We start from the raw sequence: 13,209 nt of genomic DNA, 5'->3' as shown, positions 1-13,209 counted from the left end.
AAAATTGTTCCACGAAGGTGGAAGCTTGGCAATGATGCCTCTGGCAACAAATTTGTCCTACAACACACACTTGAAGTACTCAAGTTCTTTTGCGAGCGACTGCATCTCATGAGCCTGCTGTACAACAGAGCGCTCATCAGTCATCTTGTAGTCATAGAATTGCTCCATGACATACAACTCGTTGCCGGCGTCCGATGCACCAAACTTGGCCTCGAGCGCAGCCCACATGTCCTTACCGTTTTTAAGCGGCATATAGAATCCACAATGGAATCATCCAGAACAGTCAGAAGAGCGCCTTTAAAGAGAGTATCGATCTTCTCAAAAGCTTCCAGTTGTGTTGGATTAAGATCCCCTCAGGCTTGCCCTTGGTGGCGTCATAGCAGCCCATGGTCTGAAACCAGTAGATTGCTCTCATGCGCCACCTCTTATTGCGCCCCCTTAAATACAGGCGGCTTCAGATGCGCAACAAAACCACTCATAGTAAATTGCCTATAATCAGGTTTTTGGATTGTTGGAAATATGAGCAAATTACTACGAGATTTAATCCGAATAAAAAGAATATAAATCATGACTACAGTAGCAGGGATTGAACTAATCATGTGAACTAGCATAGCAGATGAATAGATCACATCTAGGCACATACTAGAAACATGAATTCTACCACGATCTCGAACAAGAAGGATAGAATCACATACGATGCAGTAGGAGCAGCACCGCCGGCGTTGACGTTGTTGCCCATGTCGTGGAGGATGAGGTTGCCGAGGTCGGGGAAGAAGTCGTCATTCGCGAAGTCGTCGCTGCCAGCAGTCGCGCGAGTGCGCTCCCCAAAAACCTTATCACCCCTCTCCCATACAGGATCACGAGAGGCGGGGTTCCGGAGGCCTGCTGTCCCTTCTCCCGGTGCACGCCGAAAGGAGGGATGGAGAAGACTTGCTTGGCGGCGCAATGATTTGGAACGGTGGTGAGAAACCATACGAAGCGGCGGTGGCTAGGGTAGACGTCTGCCTGCCTATATAGTGCAGGCCGGGTAGGTCGTGGGAGTAAACCCCATGTCCGAGTCATCTCAACCCAAAAGAATCAGAAACGGTTCAGTAATTAAAGCGTCCGTTAATTAATGAATCAAAAATATAGACAACGTGCATAGCTCTGTCCTCGGCTCGGCTCAATCCCGCAACCCGCGGTGCGTCGTGACGAGGTGTGGCGTGGCGTGTTGAGGCGAGCGAGGAGGAGGAGTGCGCGTGTAGGTCTCCTCTTCTCATGCTCATACAAGTGGTAGAAGAGCTTACCTTATAAGAGGTCCATGAGGGAGTCCTGGATTAGGGGGTCCTCGGACAGCCGGACTATATCCTTTGGCCTGACTGTTGGACTACGAAGATACAAGATTGAAGACTTCGTCCCGGGTCCGGGTGGGACTCTCCTTGGCGTGGAAGGCAAGCTTGGCAATTCGGATATGTAGATCTCCTCCCTGGTAACCGACTCTATGTAACCCTAGCCCCCTCCGATGTCTATATAAACCGGAGGGTTTAGTCCGTAGGACGAGAATAATCATAATCATAGGCTAGCTTCTAGGGTTTAGCCTCTACAATCTCGTGGTAGATCAACTCTTGTAATACTCATATCATCAAGATTAATCAGGCGGGAAGTAGGGTATTACCTCCATCGAGAGGGCCCGAACCTGGGTAAACATTGTGTCCCCCGCCTCCTGTTACCATCCGCCTTAGACGCACAGTTCGGGACCCCCTACCCGAGATCCGCCGGTTTTGACACCGACATTGGTGCTTTCATTGAGAGTTCCATTGTGCTGTCACCATAAGGCTCGATGGCTCCTTCGATCACCGGCAACGATGCAATCTAGGGTGAGGTTTTCCTCCCCGGACAAATCTTTGTATTCGGCGGCTTCGCACTGCGGGCCAACTCGCTTGGCCATCTAGAGCAGATCGAGAGCTACGCCCCTGGCCGTCACGTCAGGTTTGGAAACTTAAACTATACTGCCGACGTCCGTGGAGACTTGATCTTTGACGAATTCGAGCCTGTGTCAGGTGCGCCGCACAGTCACGACGAGCATGACTTAGCTCTGCTGCCGGACAGTGTTCGGGAGATCACCCCTGTGGCAGCTCCGGCCCTCGATCCAGAGCAGATCGCGCCATCCGAGGACGGGTGGATGGACCCTGCCACGGAGGCCGCACACTCAGCGGCGATAGAGCCGAATACTGACTTCACTCCCTACGAGACCTGTGTTGCCAGATCCTTGGATTCGTCCCCGGCCACGGGCTCCGAACCGCTGGCGTCCGTGCCTATCGAATCTGATGGGGTGCCGATCATGGAGTTTTCCTCCGCGGATATCTTTCAGCACTTGCCCCTAGGCGACGTGCTAAATTCATTAAGGTCTCTCTCCTTGTCAGGAGGCCCTTGGCCGAACTATGTTCGGCTTGAGTGGGAAGCGGACGGCGAAGAAATTCGTTCCCCACCCACCACCCACTTAGTAGCCACTGTCGACGACTTAACCGACATGCTCGATTTCGGCTCCGAAGACATCGACGGTATGGACGACGATGCAGGAGAAGAACACTAACCACCGCCCACAGGGCGCTGGACTTCCACCTCATCTTATGATATATACATGGTGGACACCCCCAAAGAAAGCGATGGCAATAAGGCAACGAAGGATAATCCCCTCGAGAAGCAATCTAAACACCGGCGTCATCGGTGCCGCGCCAAGCCCCGCCATAGCAAAAACAGCGATACTGGCACAAGAGACAATAACGCCACGGATAGTTCCGAAGACGAAGACAATCCCCTCCAACCAGGCCTCGAGCAGGAGGATGGGCAAGCTAGCCCTAAGGAACAGGCAGCAGACGGAGAATCAGAGGATGACAATTACATACCTCTCTCCGAAGACGAGGTGAGCCTCGGCGACGAAGGTTTATCGTGCCTGAGGATCCCGTCGAACAGGAGCGCTTCCAGCGCCGGCTTATAGCCACGGCAAAAAGCCTGAAGAGAAAGCAACAGCAGCTTAAAGCTGACCAAGATCTGCTAGCGGATAGATGGACTGAGGTCCTAGCGGCCGAGGAATACGAACTCGAGCGCCCAACCAAAAGTTACCCAAAGCGCAGGTTGCTACCCCAACTAGAGGAGGAAGCATTAAAGCCTGCGCCTCCAGCATATGATGCGGTTGACCGGCCACCTCGTGGCCGAGACAAACCGGCATATCAGGCCGAAGTCCAGCCCACACCCCGTCGCCAAACAAATAAAAATACCAAGGCATCGGGTAACACGCAGGACCTGCGAGAAGTATTGGAAAACAAAGCAGGACATGCAAGATCAATTTACGGATCACGGGGGCGGGCCCCCAACGCGTGACGATGACCATCACGCCGGATATACTAAAAGCAAACCTGGCTGGGCCGAATACAGCAGATAAGACTCGTATGAACTGCGTCGTGATATAGCCCGGCACAGAGGCGCCGCACACCCCCTATGATTCACTGATGAAGTAATGGATCACGAATTCCTGGAAGGTTTTAAACCCGTGAACATCGAATCATATGATGGTACAACAGACCCTGCGGTATGGATTGAAGATTTCCTCCTCCACATCCACATGGCCCGCGGTGACGATCTGCATGCCATCAAGTACCTCCCGTTAAAACTCAGAGGACCCGACTGGCATTGGCTCAATAGCCTGCCGGCAAACTCCATTGGCAGTTGGCAGAATTTGGAGGACGCATTCCTTGACAACTTCCAGGGCACTTATGTGCGACCACCAGATGCCGATGACCTGAGTCACATAACCCAACAGCCAGGGGAATCAGCGAGGAAATTTTTGACTCGGTTCCTAACTAAAAAGAACCAAATTGTCGACTGTCCAGATGCCGAGGCCTTAGCGGCATTTAAGCATAACATCTGCGACGAGTGGCTCGCCCGACACCTCGGCCAAGAAAAACCGAAGTCCATGGCAGCCCTCACGACACTCATGACCTGCTTTTGTGCGGGCGAGGATAGTTGGCTGGCTCGTAGCAACAGCACATCAACAAATCCTGGCAATTTAGATGCCAAAGATAGCAACGGCAGGCCACGTCGCAACAGACACAAACGCCGCAACAACGGCAACAACGCCGAAGACATGACAGTTAACGCCCGATTCAGTGGCTCTAAATCCGGTCAGCGGAAAAAAGCCGTTCAAAAGAAGCAATCCGGGCCCATCCGGCTTGGACCGCATACTCGATCGCTCGTGTCAAATTCACGGCACCCCCGATAAACCAGCCAACCACACCAACAGAGAATGCTGGGTGTTCAAACAGGCCGGCAAGCTGAATGCCGAAAACAAGGAAAAGGGGCTGCATAGCAACGACGAGGAGGAGCCCCGGCCGCCAAACACAGGAGGACAGAAGAAATTTCCTCCCCAAGTGAAAACGGTAAACATGATATACGCAACCCATATTCCCAAGCGGGAGCGGAAGCGTGCACTGAGGGACGTCTATGTGATGGAGCCACTCGCCCCAAAGTTCAACCCATGGTCTTCTTGTCCGATCACCTTCGATCGCAGGGACCACCCCAGTAGTATCCGTCATGGCGGTTCTGCCGCATTGGTCCTTGACCCCATCATTGATGGATTTCACCTCACCCGAGTCCTTATGGACGGTGGCAGCAGCCTGAACCTGCTCTATCAGGATACAGTGCGCAAAATGGGTATAGACCCCTCGAGGATCAAACCCACTAAAACCACCTTTAAAGGTGTCATCCCAGGTGTAGAGGCCTGTTGCACGGGCTCAATCACACTGGAAGTGGTCTTCGGATCTCCGGACAACTTCCGAAGCGAGGAGTTAATCTTTGATATCGTCCCCTTCCGCAGTGGCTATCACACACTGCTCGGACGAACCGCATTTGCCAGATTCAATGCGGTACCGCATTATGCATACCTCAAGCTCAAAATGCCAGGGCCTTGTGGGGTTATAACAGTCAATGGAAACACAGAACGCTCGCTCCGTACGGAGGAGCACACTGCGGCCCTCGCAGCAGAAGCGCAAAGCAGCCTTATGAGGCAAACCGCTAATTCAGCGAAAAAGACCCCGGACACCTTCAAGCGAGTCCGGAGTACCATGCAAGAGGATCGCCAGGCACGTTTAGAGCTCGCCTAGCAATTCGGCCTCCGTCCTAGCCCCAGTCAAGCGGCAAAATTTGCGCCGCGTGTACATAATTACGCACTCAAGATACCATGGGCATAGGCGGAGGCACGACCATGGCACGGCCCACAATGCGGCTCAACCGCTTCAGGACCCGTATACCTTTAACATTTTCTTCCTTTCAAGCCCCTATTCTCTGAAGGCCCTCTCCGATCGACTGATTATCGGACCCGTCACGGGAAGGAAACACCAAGGAAGCAAGAAGCTTTGACGTACAAGGGAATCCTCAGGTGGTCTCTGATAACGATCGATATACCTGTTTTGCATACCCACACGCAGCTTGCCCTTGGATAGGACATGTCAAATAGTTCTATTGTGTACTTATTGCATTACATGTATGCATACACTTTGACGTATCATTTAAATAACAATGTACATCATTAGCTCATTATTGCATTCCTTTATCTTTCTTCCTTGTCTGCTTATCTACGACAAATTGCACCCGTACATTTTGATACGACCAGTGCGCCAGGGGCTTCGGTGTACCTAGGGATGTAAATGGTACGGATAATTTCCGCTCCGAATCCGCATCTGCACCCGTTTTTGAGGATATGGTATCCAATTATGTGAATCCGCCGGATATGGATGCGGATACGGATTTTGATCAATCGGATATCCGACGGATATGGTAGCGGATATTGTATCCCTACTATCCGGCGGATATGGATTATCCGCTATTTTTTGCGGATTATCCGAGGTATGTAAACCAGATTATATCCGACAAAATAAGCCCAAACGCCCGGTCCATATGTATGCCCATTTAGGTTAGTGATTGTTGATTTGCAGTCACCCCATATACTCTACCATAATCGTACGCAATCACCGCATCCAAAATTGGTAGCATAGCGGCGATAGTGCGTACATATCCTTCTTTCCATCGCCATCCTGCATTGTTTGGATAAGTAGAAAAAGGTTCATCTTTTTTTGCATGTATCACCCGATATTTTTTGTCCGTTTCCGGTCCGAGTCCGCTCCGAATCCGTAGTCCGATATAATCCGCATTCGAATCCGCATCCGGTCAATATCCACTCCGCTTCGAATCCGACAAAAAAATATGGTAAAGGATATGGTAAAAGCATTATCCGATCCGATCTGATCCGTTTACATCCCTAGGTGTACCCCATAACATGGCATGGAAAGTCCGAACACTTTCGACAGTGCGGCACCCCGACCTTATAGCATTATATGCATCAGCTCCGAATCATGTCTTGGGTCAATAGTTGGGTTTGCCCGGCTCCCATGTTTTGGTACCTTACGTTCCGCTACATCGGCTAAGGTATCACTGGGAGAACTACTGCGATTGTTTCCCGGTTCTTCCGGACGAGCACCTCAGTAGAGAAAGCCGAAAACTGACTGTCATGATGCGGCGAGAGCTGGTCGCTGTTCGAGAGGTCTCAAATCAATAAAGATTTTTTCCCCTTCGGGCGAGGAGTCGGCCTTGTCCGATTTAGGCGTGCATAGCACCCCAAGTCCGGCCTTCCGAATACTAGGGGCTTCGCCAAAATTTAAAATTGTAGACTTCTATGGCTAAGTGAGAATGATAAAGCTTTATAGTCCGATTGCCTGGTTCATTTTGCTGAACACCTCCTTCGAAGGACCCAATATTGGGATAAAGATTGATCAGGTTTATCCTGAACACCTCAGTAGTAGTTACATGGGGGCAGAAGCCGACGACTCGCCAACTCTCAAATTTTATAAACGGCCGCACAGAAGTTAATATTTTAAATTAGCAAGCGTTACATTGCGCACATGAACTAGTTTCATATTACAGGATCACATGAGTACATTCATTCAAATATTATATCTTTAGCACATTCCTCCGCCACAAGGCGAGCACCCTTCAGGACACTGTCATCATACTTTTTGGGGTGCCGATGCTCCTTGCCCTCCGGCGGCCCCTCCTTCATTAGCTTTTCGGCGTCCATCTTAGCCCAATGCACTTTTGCCCGAGCAAAAGCCCTGCGTGCACCCTCAATGCAGGCGGACCGCGTTATGACTTTAAGCCGTGGGCAGGCGTTCACAAGTCGCCTTACCAGGCTGAAATAGCTACCAGGAAGGGGCTCGCCAGGCCACATCCGGACTATGAGGCCCCTCATGGCCAGTTCGGCCACCTTATGAAGCTCAACCAACTGCTTCAACTGGTCACTCAAGGGCATCGGATGTTCGGTCCTAGTATACTGAGACCAGAACAACTTCTCCGTCGAGCTCCCTTCCTCGGCCCGGTAGAACTCCGCGGCATCCGACACGCTGTCGGGCAGATTTGCGAACGCTCCTGGAGAGCTCCGAATTCGGGTAAGTAAAAGGAAAGTTTCCTTCACATGCTTGCTTTGCATAATGAATGCCTTACCCGCCGCTATCTTCTTGACCGCCTCAATTTCCTGGAGGGCCTTTTGGGCTTCGGCCTTGGCATTCTGTACGTTCTCGAGGGCCTTCGCAAGCTCGGACCCTTGCGTCTTAGAGTCACGCTCCAAGGACTCGTACTTCTTGACATAGTCCTGGAGCCCTTGCTGCACCTTGCCGACTCGGGCCTCTTGCTTCTCGCGCTCGGCGCGCTCCCTGGCCGCTTTGCCTTCGGCCTCGGACAGTGCCTTCTTCAAGGCCGCCACTTCGGTCGTGGCCCCTAGCAAAATTCATGACAATCCTGTGATCTAACAAACCACCTTTTTTTCTTTATTAATAAACAGACGGGGTATTACTTACCTTTGTTCTCTTCGAGCTGCCTGTTGGTAAGGCCGAGCTCTTCCTTGGACCGCTCAAGGTCCCGCTTCAGTGCGGCGACCTCCGCCGTGCGAGCGGCAGCGGCCAGCAGCGAAGCCTGCTTATTCACATAGATATATTTTGATTAGACTCCTGTGATTATTATTTGATCCTTTGTTCGGCCTTGCCTTGCGAACACCAAACAGAGCATCAGGGGCTACTGTCTATGCTGTAACATTTTCTCATAACTTGATTACTTACCTCAAACCTGTTAGGAGGCTGGCACAGGCTTCAGTCAGTCCGCTTTTGGCAGACTGAACCTTCTTGACCACCGCACTCATGATAATACGGTGCTCCTCGTCAATGGAAGCACCGCGAAGCGCTTCCAGCAAATTGTTCGATGCCTCTGGATGGACAGAGGCCATCGGCACAGACGGCTTGCCCCCCTTTGCGAGGGGTCGCCTGACAGAATCCGGAACCACTGGAGGTTCCGGCGCAGTATTCGGCCGGGGGCTAGACTTGCTGCCCCCGGCATTAGAGCCCATGGGAGTCTTGCCCCTTGTGCCCCCAGCGTCTGGGATGTCGCCTTGGGGTGCCTCCGGAACTGTCTCCCCTTGGTTTAGTGCCCTTTGAGACAACACCTCGACGTCGTCCGTAGGGCGGGGGGAGGAGGCGGTCGGGAGTGAATCGTTGTTCATATCCGACGGGCCCAGAGAATCATCCGAAGAGGATATGTCGATATGGGCTCTGGATGGACTGCATGATCATGTTCGGCATGATAAGAAGCAATAAAATAAAACATACCAAGAACTATTATGGTATCCGGATACTTACGACTTCGCCAGGGGCTTGTCCCTGGGTAACCACTCCTCGTCGCTAAAAGCAGCTGTCGTGGAGCAGTCCCAAAGGAGAGTCCTTCCCTTCTTGGACCCTTCGGCCTCCCTGGACGGGGCGGCCTTCCTTTTCTTGTCTCCCCCGGCTGGGGGAGAACTTTCCTCTTCCTCCTCCTCGTTTTCGTGGAGGGAGGGCGCCTCGGTGTTATCGGACGATGAGTCCGATACGACCTTGCGTCGAAGACCTTTCCTGGTCCCCGTGGCCTTCTTCTTGGCCTTCTTCTCCGGCTCCTCATAGGGCGCCAGAACCAGCATCTCTGTTAAGAGAGCATCGGCTGGATCTTCGGGCAGTGGGGCCGGACAATCAATCTGCTCCGCTGTCGCGACCCAGTCCTGTTAAATAGCATGGAGGCTTAGATCCTTCATATAATTATACTGGGAAAGGGAACATCTTATGAGATACAAGGAGCTTACCGAATTGGCATGGCGCTTCGCGCTGAGTCTGCGATCCTCGGTAAGGGGAGGAGGTACCTCGGCGGACTTGAACAACACCTTCCAGATGTCTTGGTGCATCGTGTCGAAGAGCTCTCGCAGCGTCTGGTGCTTAGCCGAGTCTAACTCCCACAAATTGAATGCTCGTCTTTGACACGGGAGGATCCGGCGGAAGAGCATGACTTGGACCTCATTGACAAGCTTGATTTTCTTGCTTATCATGTTTTGGACGCAGTTCTGGAGTCCGGTCAGCTCCACCGATGAACCCTAGGATAGGCCCTTCTCTTTCCAGGAAGTGAGCCGCATGGGGATGCCGGATCAAAATTCGGGGGCCGCCACCCAGTTGGTGTCGCGCGGCTCGGTGATGTAGAACCACCCCGACTGCCACCCCTTTATGGTCTCCACATAGGAGCCTTCAAGCCAGGTGACGTTAGGCATTTTTCCCACCATGGCGCCTCCGCACTCCGCTTGCTGGCCGACCACCACCTTCGGTTTAACATTGAAGGTCTTCAGCCACAGGCCGAAGTGGGGCTTGATGCGGAGGAAGGCCTCGCACACGACGATAAATGCCGAGATGTTGAGGATGAAATTGGGGGCCAGATCATGTAAGTCTAGCCCGTAGTAGAACATGAGCCCGCGAACAAATGGGTGGAGGGGAAATCCCAGCCCGGGACGAAATGGGTAAGGAATACAACCCTTTCGTGGGGTTCGGGGGTGGGGACAATCTGCCCCGCATCTGGGAGCCGGTGCGCGATATCTGCGGCCAGGTATCCGTCCTCCCGGAGCTTCGTAATGTTCTCCTCCGTAACGGAGGAGACCATCCACTTGCCTCCCGCTCCGGACATGCTTGGAGTGGTTTTGCAGAGAAAATACGAACTTGGGCGCTGGAGCTCGAGTGCGCGAGAATGGATGGGCAGGAGAAGGCGTGGGTAAAAAGGAGGAGTCTTTGTCCCTTTATAAAGGCAGGTAGAAACTATGCGCCTCCCCACTCACCTGGTAAACTCGCTTATTCCCCAAGCGCCATGATTGATGGCGCGGTTGGGTTACCCACGCCCGTATTGATGAGGATCCCATGATAAGGGGACACGATCTCTGCTTCGACAAGACGTGCCAAGAAAACCGCCTCGCAATATGTGCAGTAGCTGGTTGAGAAAAACGGTTCGAATAATGACCGGGCCATGGCATGATGTCACATTATGAAAAGTTCTCGGCACATTAGATTTGTGGAAATATTACACTCTCTACGGTGGTATATGGAATTTGTTTTGTAGAGCCGGACACTATCCTTGTGTTCAAAATCTTCTATGGAGTATTCGGAGGAGGAACCCGCCTTGCAATGACGAAGACAATCTGCGCGCCGGACTCATCGTCATTGAAGCCTGGTTCAGGGGCTACTGAGGGAGTCCTGGATTAGGGGGTCCTCGGACAGCCGGACTATATCCTTTGGCCGGACTGTTGGACTACGAAGATACAAGATTGAAGACTTCGTCCCGTGTCCGGGTGGGACTCTCCTTGGTGTGGAAGGCAAGCTTGGCAATTCAGATATGTAGATCTCCTCCCTTGTAACCGACTCTGTGTAACCCTAGCCCCCTCCAGTGTCTATATAAACCGGAGGGTTTAGTCCGTAGGACGGGAACAATCATAATCATAGGCTAGCTTCTAGGGTTTAGCCTCTACGATCTCGTGGTATATCAACTCTTGTAATACTCATATCATCAAGATCAATCAAGCAGGAAGTAGGGTATTACCTCCATCGAGAGGGCCCGAACCTGGGTAAACATTGTGTCCCCCGCCTCCTGTTACCATCCGCCTTAGACGCATAGTTCGGGACCCCCTACCTGAGATCTGCCGGTTTTGACACCGACACTGCAACTCTCTCTCAACTTATGAGGTGGGACTAAACTTTAGTCTCACCCACTCCACTCACATGTGTGCATGAATGGGCCAAGAGAATTTTAGAATTTTATTTGGGCTTTGGGTCAAAAGCCCACTAGCAAATTCCAACATAAACATGATCCAATCATATTCATGCTCAACGCAAACACCAAATAACTTTTATTTAGGTCCAACACTAATCCCAAAGGTAGAGGGAGTGTGCGATGGTGATCTTATCAACCTTGGAATCACGTCCAACACACATCGTCACTTCGCTCTTAGCTAGTCTTCGTTCATTTTGCAACTCCTATTTCGAGTTACTAATCTTAGCAACTAAACCGGTATCAAATACCCAGGGGTTACTATGAACACTAGTAAAGTACACATCAATAACATGTATATCAAATATACCTTTGTTCACTTTGCTATCCTTCTTATCCGCCAAGTATTTGGGGTAGTTCCGCTTCCAATGACCATTCCCTTTGCAGTAGAAGCACTCAGTTTCAGGCTTAGGTCTAGCTTTGGGTTTCTTCACGGGAGTGGCAACTTGCTTGCCATTCTTCCTTGAAGTTCCCTTTCTTTTCCTTTGCCCCTTTTCTTGAAACTAGTGGTCTTGTTAACCATCAACACTTGATGCTCTTCCGTGATTTCTACCGTCGCCGATTTTAGCATCGCGAAGAGCTCGGGAATCGCCTTCGTCATCCCTTGCATATTATAGTTCATCACGAAGTTCCAGTAACTTGGTGATAGTGACTAGAGAACTCTATCAATCACTATCTTATCTGGAAGATTAAATCCCACTTGATTCAAGCGATTGTAGTACTCAGACATTCTGAGCACATGCTCATTGGTTGAGCTATTCTCCTCCATCTTATAGGCAAAGTACTTGTCAGAGGTCTCATACCTCTCGACTCGGGCATGAGTCCGAAATACCAATTTCAGCTCTTGGAACATCTTATATGCTCCGTGGAGTTCAAAAACGTTTTTGAAGTCCCAGTTCTAAGCTGTAAAGCATGGTGCACTAAACTATGAAGTAGTCATCATACCGAGCTTTCCAAACGTTTCATAACGTCTGCATCTGCTCCTGCAATTGGTCCGTCACCTAGCGATGCATCAAGGACATAAGTCTTCTCTGCAGCAATGAGGATAATCCTCAGATCATGGACCCAGTTCGCATCATTGCTACTATCATATTTCAACTTATTTTTCCCTATGAACATATCAAAAATAAACGAGGAGCTACATTGCAAGCTATTGATCTACAACATAGATATGCAAAAACTATCAGGACTAGGTTCACGATAAATTAGGTTCAATTAATCATATTACTTAAGAACTCCCACTTAGATAGACATCCTTCTAGTCATCTAAATGATCACATGATCCATATAAACTAAACCATGTCCAATCATCACGTTAGATGGAGTAGTTTTCAATGGTGAACATCTCAATGTTGATCATATCTACTATATGATTCACATTCGACCTTTCGGTCTCAGTGTTCCGAGGCCATATCTGCATATGCTAGGCTCGTCAAGTTTAACCCGAGTATTATGCACGTGCAAAACTGGCTTGCACCCATTGTATGTGAACGTAGAGCATATCACACCCGATCATCACATGGTGTCTCAGCACGAAGAACTGTCGCAATGGTGCATACTCAGGGAGAACACTTATACCTTAAAATTTTAGTAAGGGTTCATCTCATAATGCTACCATCGTACTAAGCAAAAAAAGATAAACATCACATGCAATAAAAATATGTGACATGATATGGCCATCATCATCTTGTGCCTTTGATCTCCATCTCCAAAGTATCGTCATGATCTCCATCGTCACCGGCATGACACCATGATCTCCATCATCTTGATCTCTATCAACGTGTCGTCACATGGTCATCTCGCCAACTATAGCTTTTGCAACTATTGCTATCGCATAGAGATAAAGTAAAGCAATTATATGGCGCTTGCATCTTATGCAATAAAGGGACAACCATAAGGCTCTTGCCAGTCGCCGATAACTTTAACAAAACATGATCATCTCATACAACAAATTATATCGCATCATGTCTTGACCATATAACATCACAACATGCCCTGCAAAAACAAGTTAGACGTCCTCTACTTTGT

Source organism: Triticum aestivum, chromosome 2D (genome assembly GCF_018294505.1).
Source record: "Triticum aestivum cultivar Chinese Spring chromosome 2D, IWGSC CS RefSeq v2.1, whole genome shotgun sequence".
NCBI classification, from domain to species: Eukaryota; Viridiplantae; Streptophyta; class Magnoliopsida; order Poales; family Poaceae; genus Triticum; species Triticum aestivum.
This window is presented reverse-complemented; position numbering follows the sequence as displayed.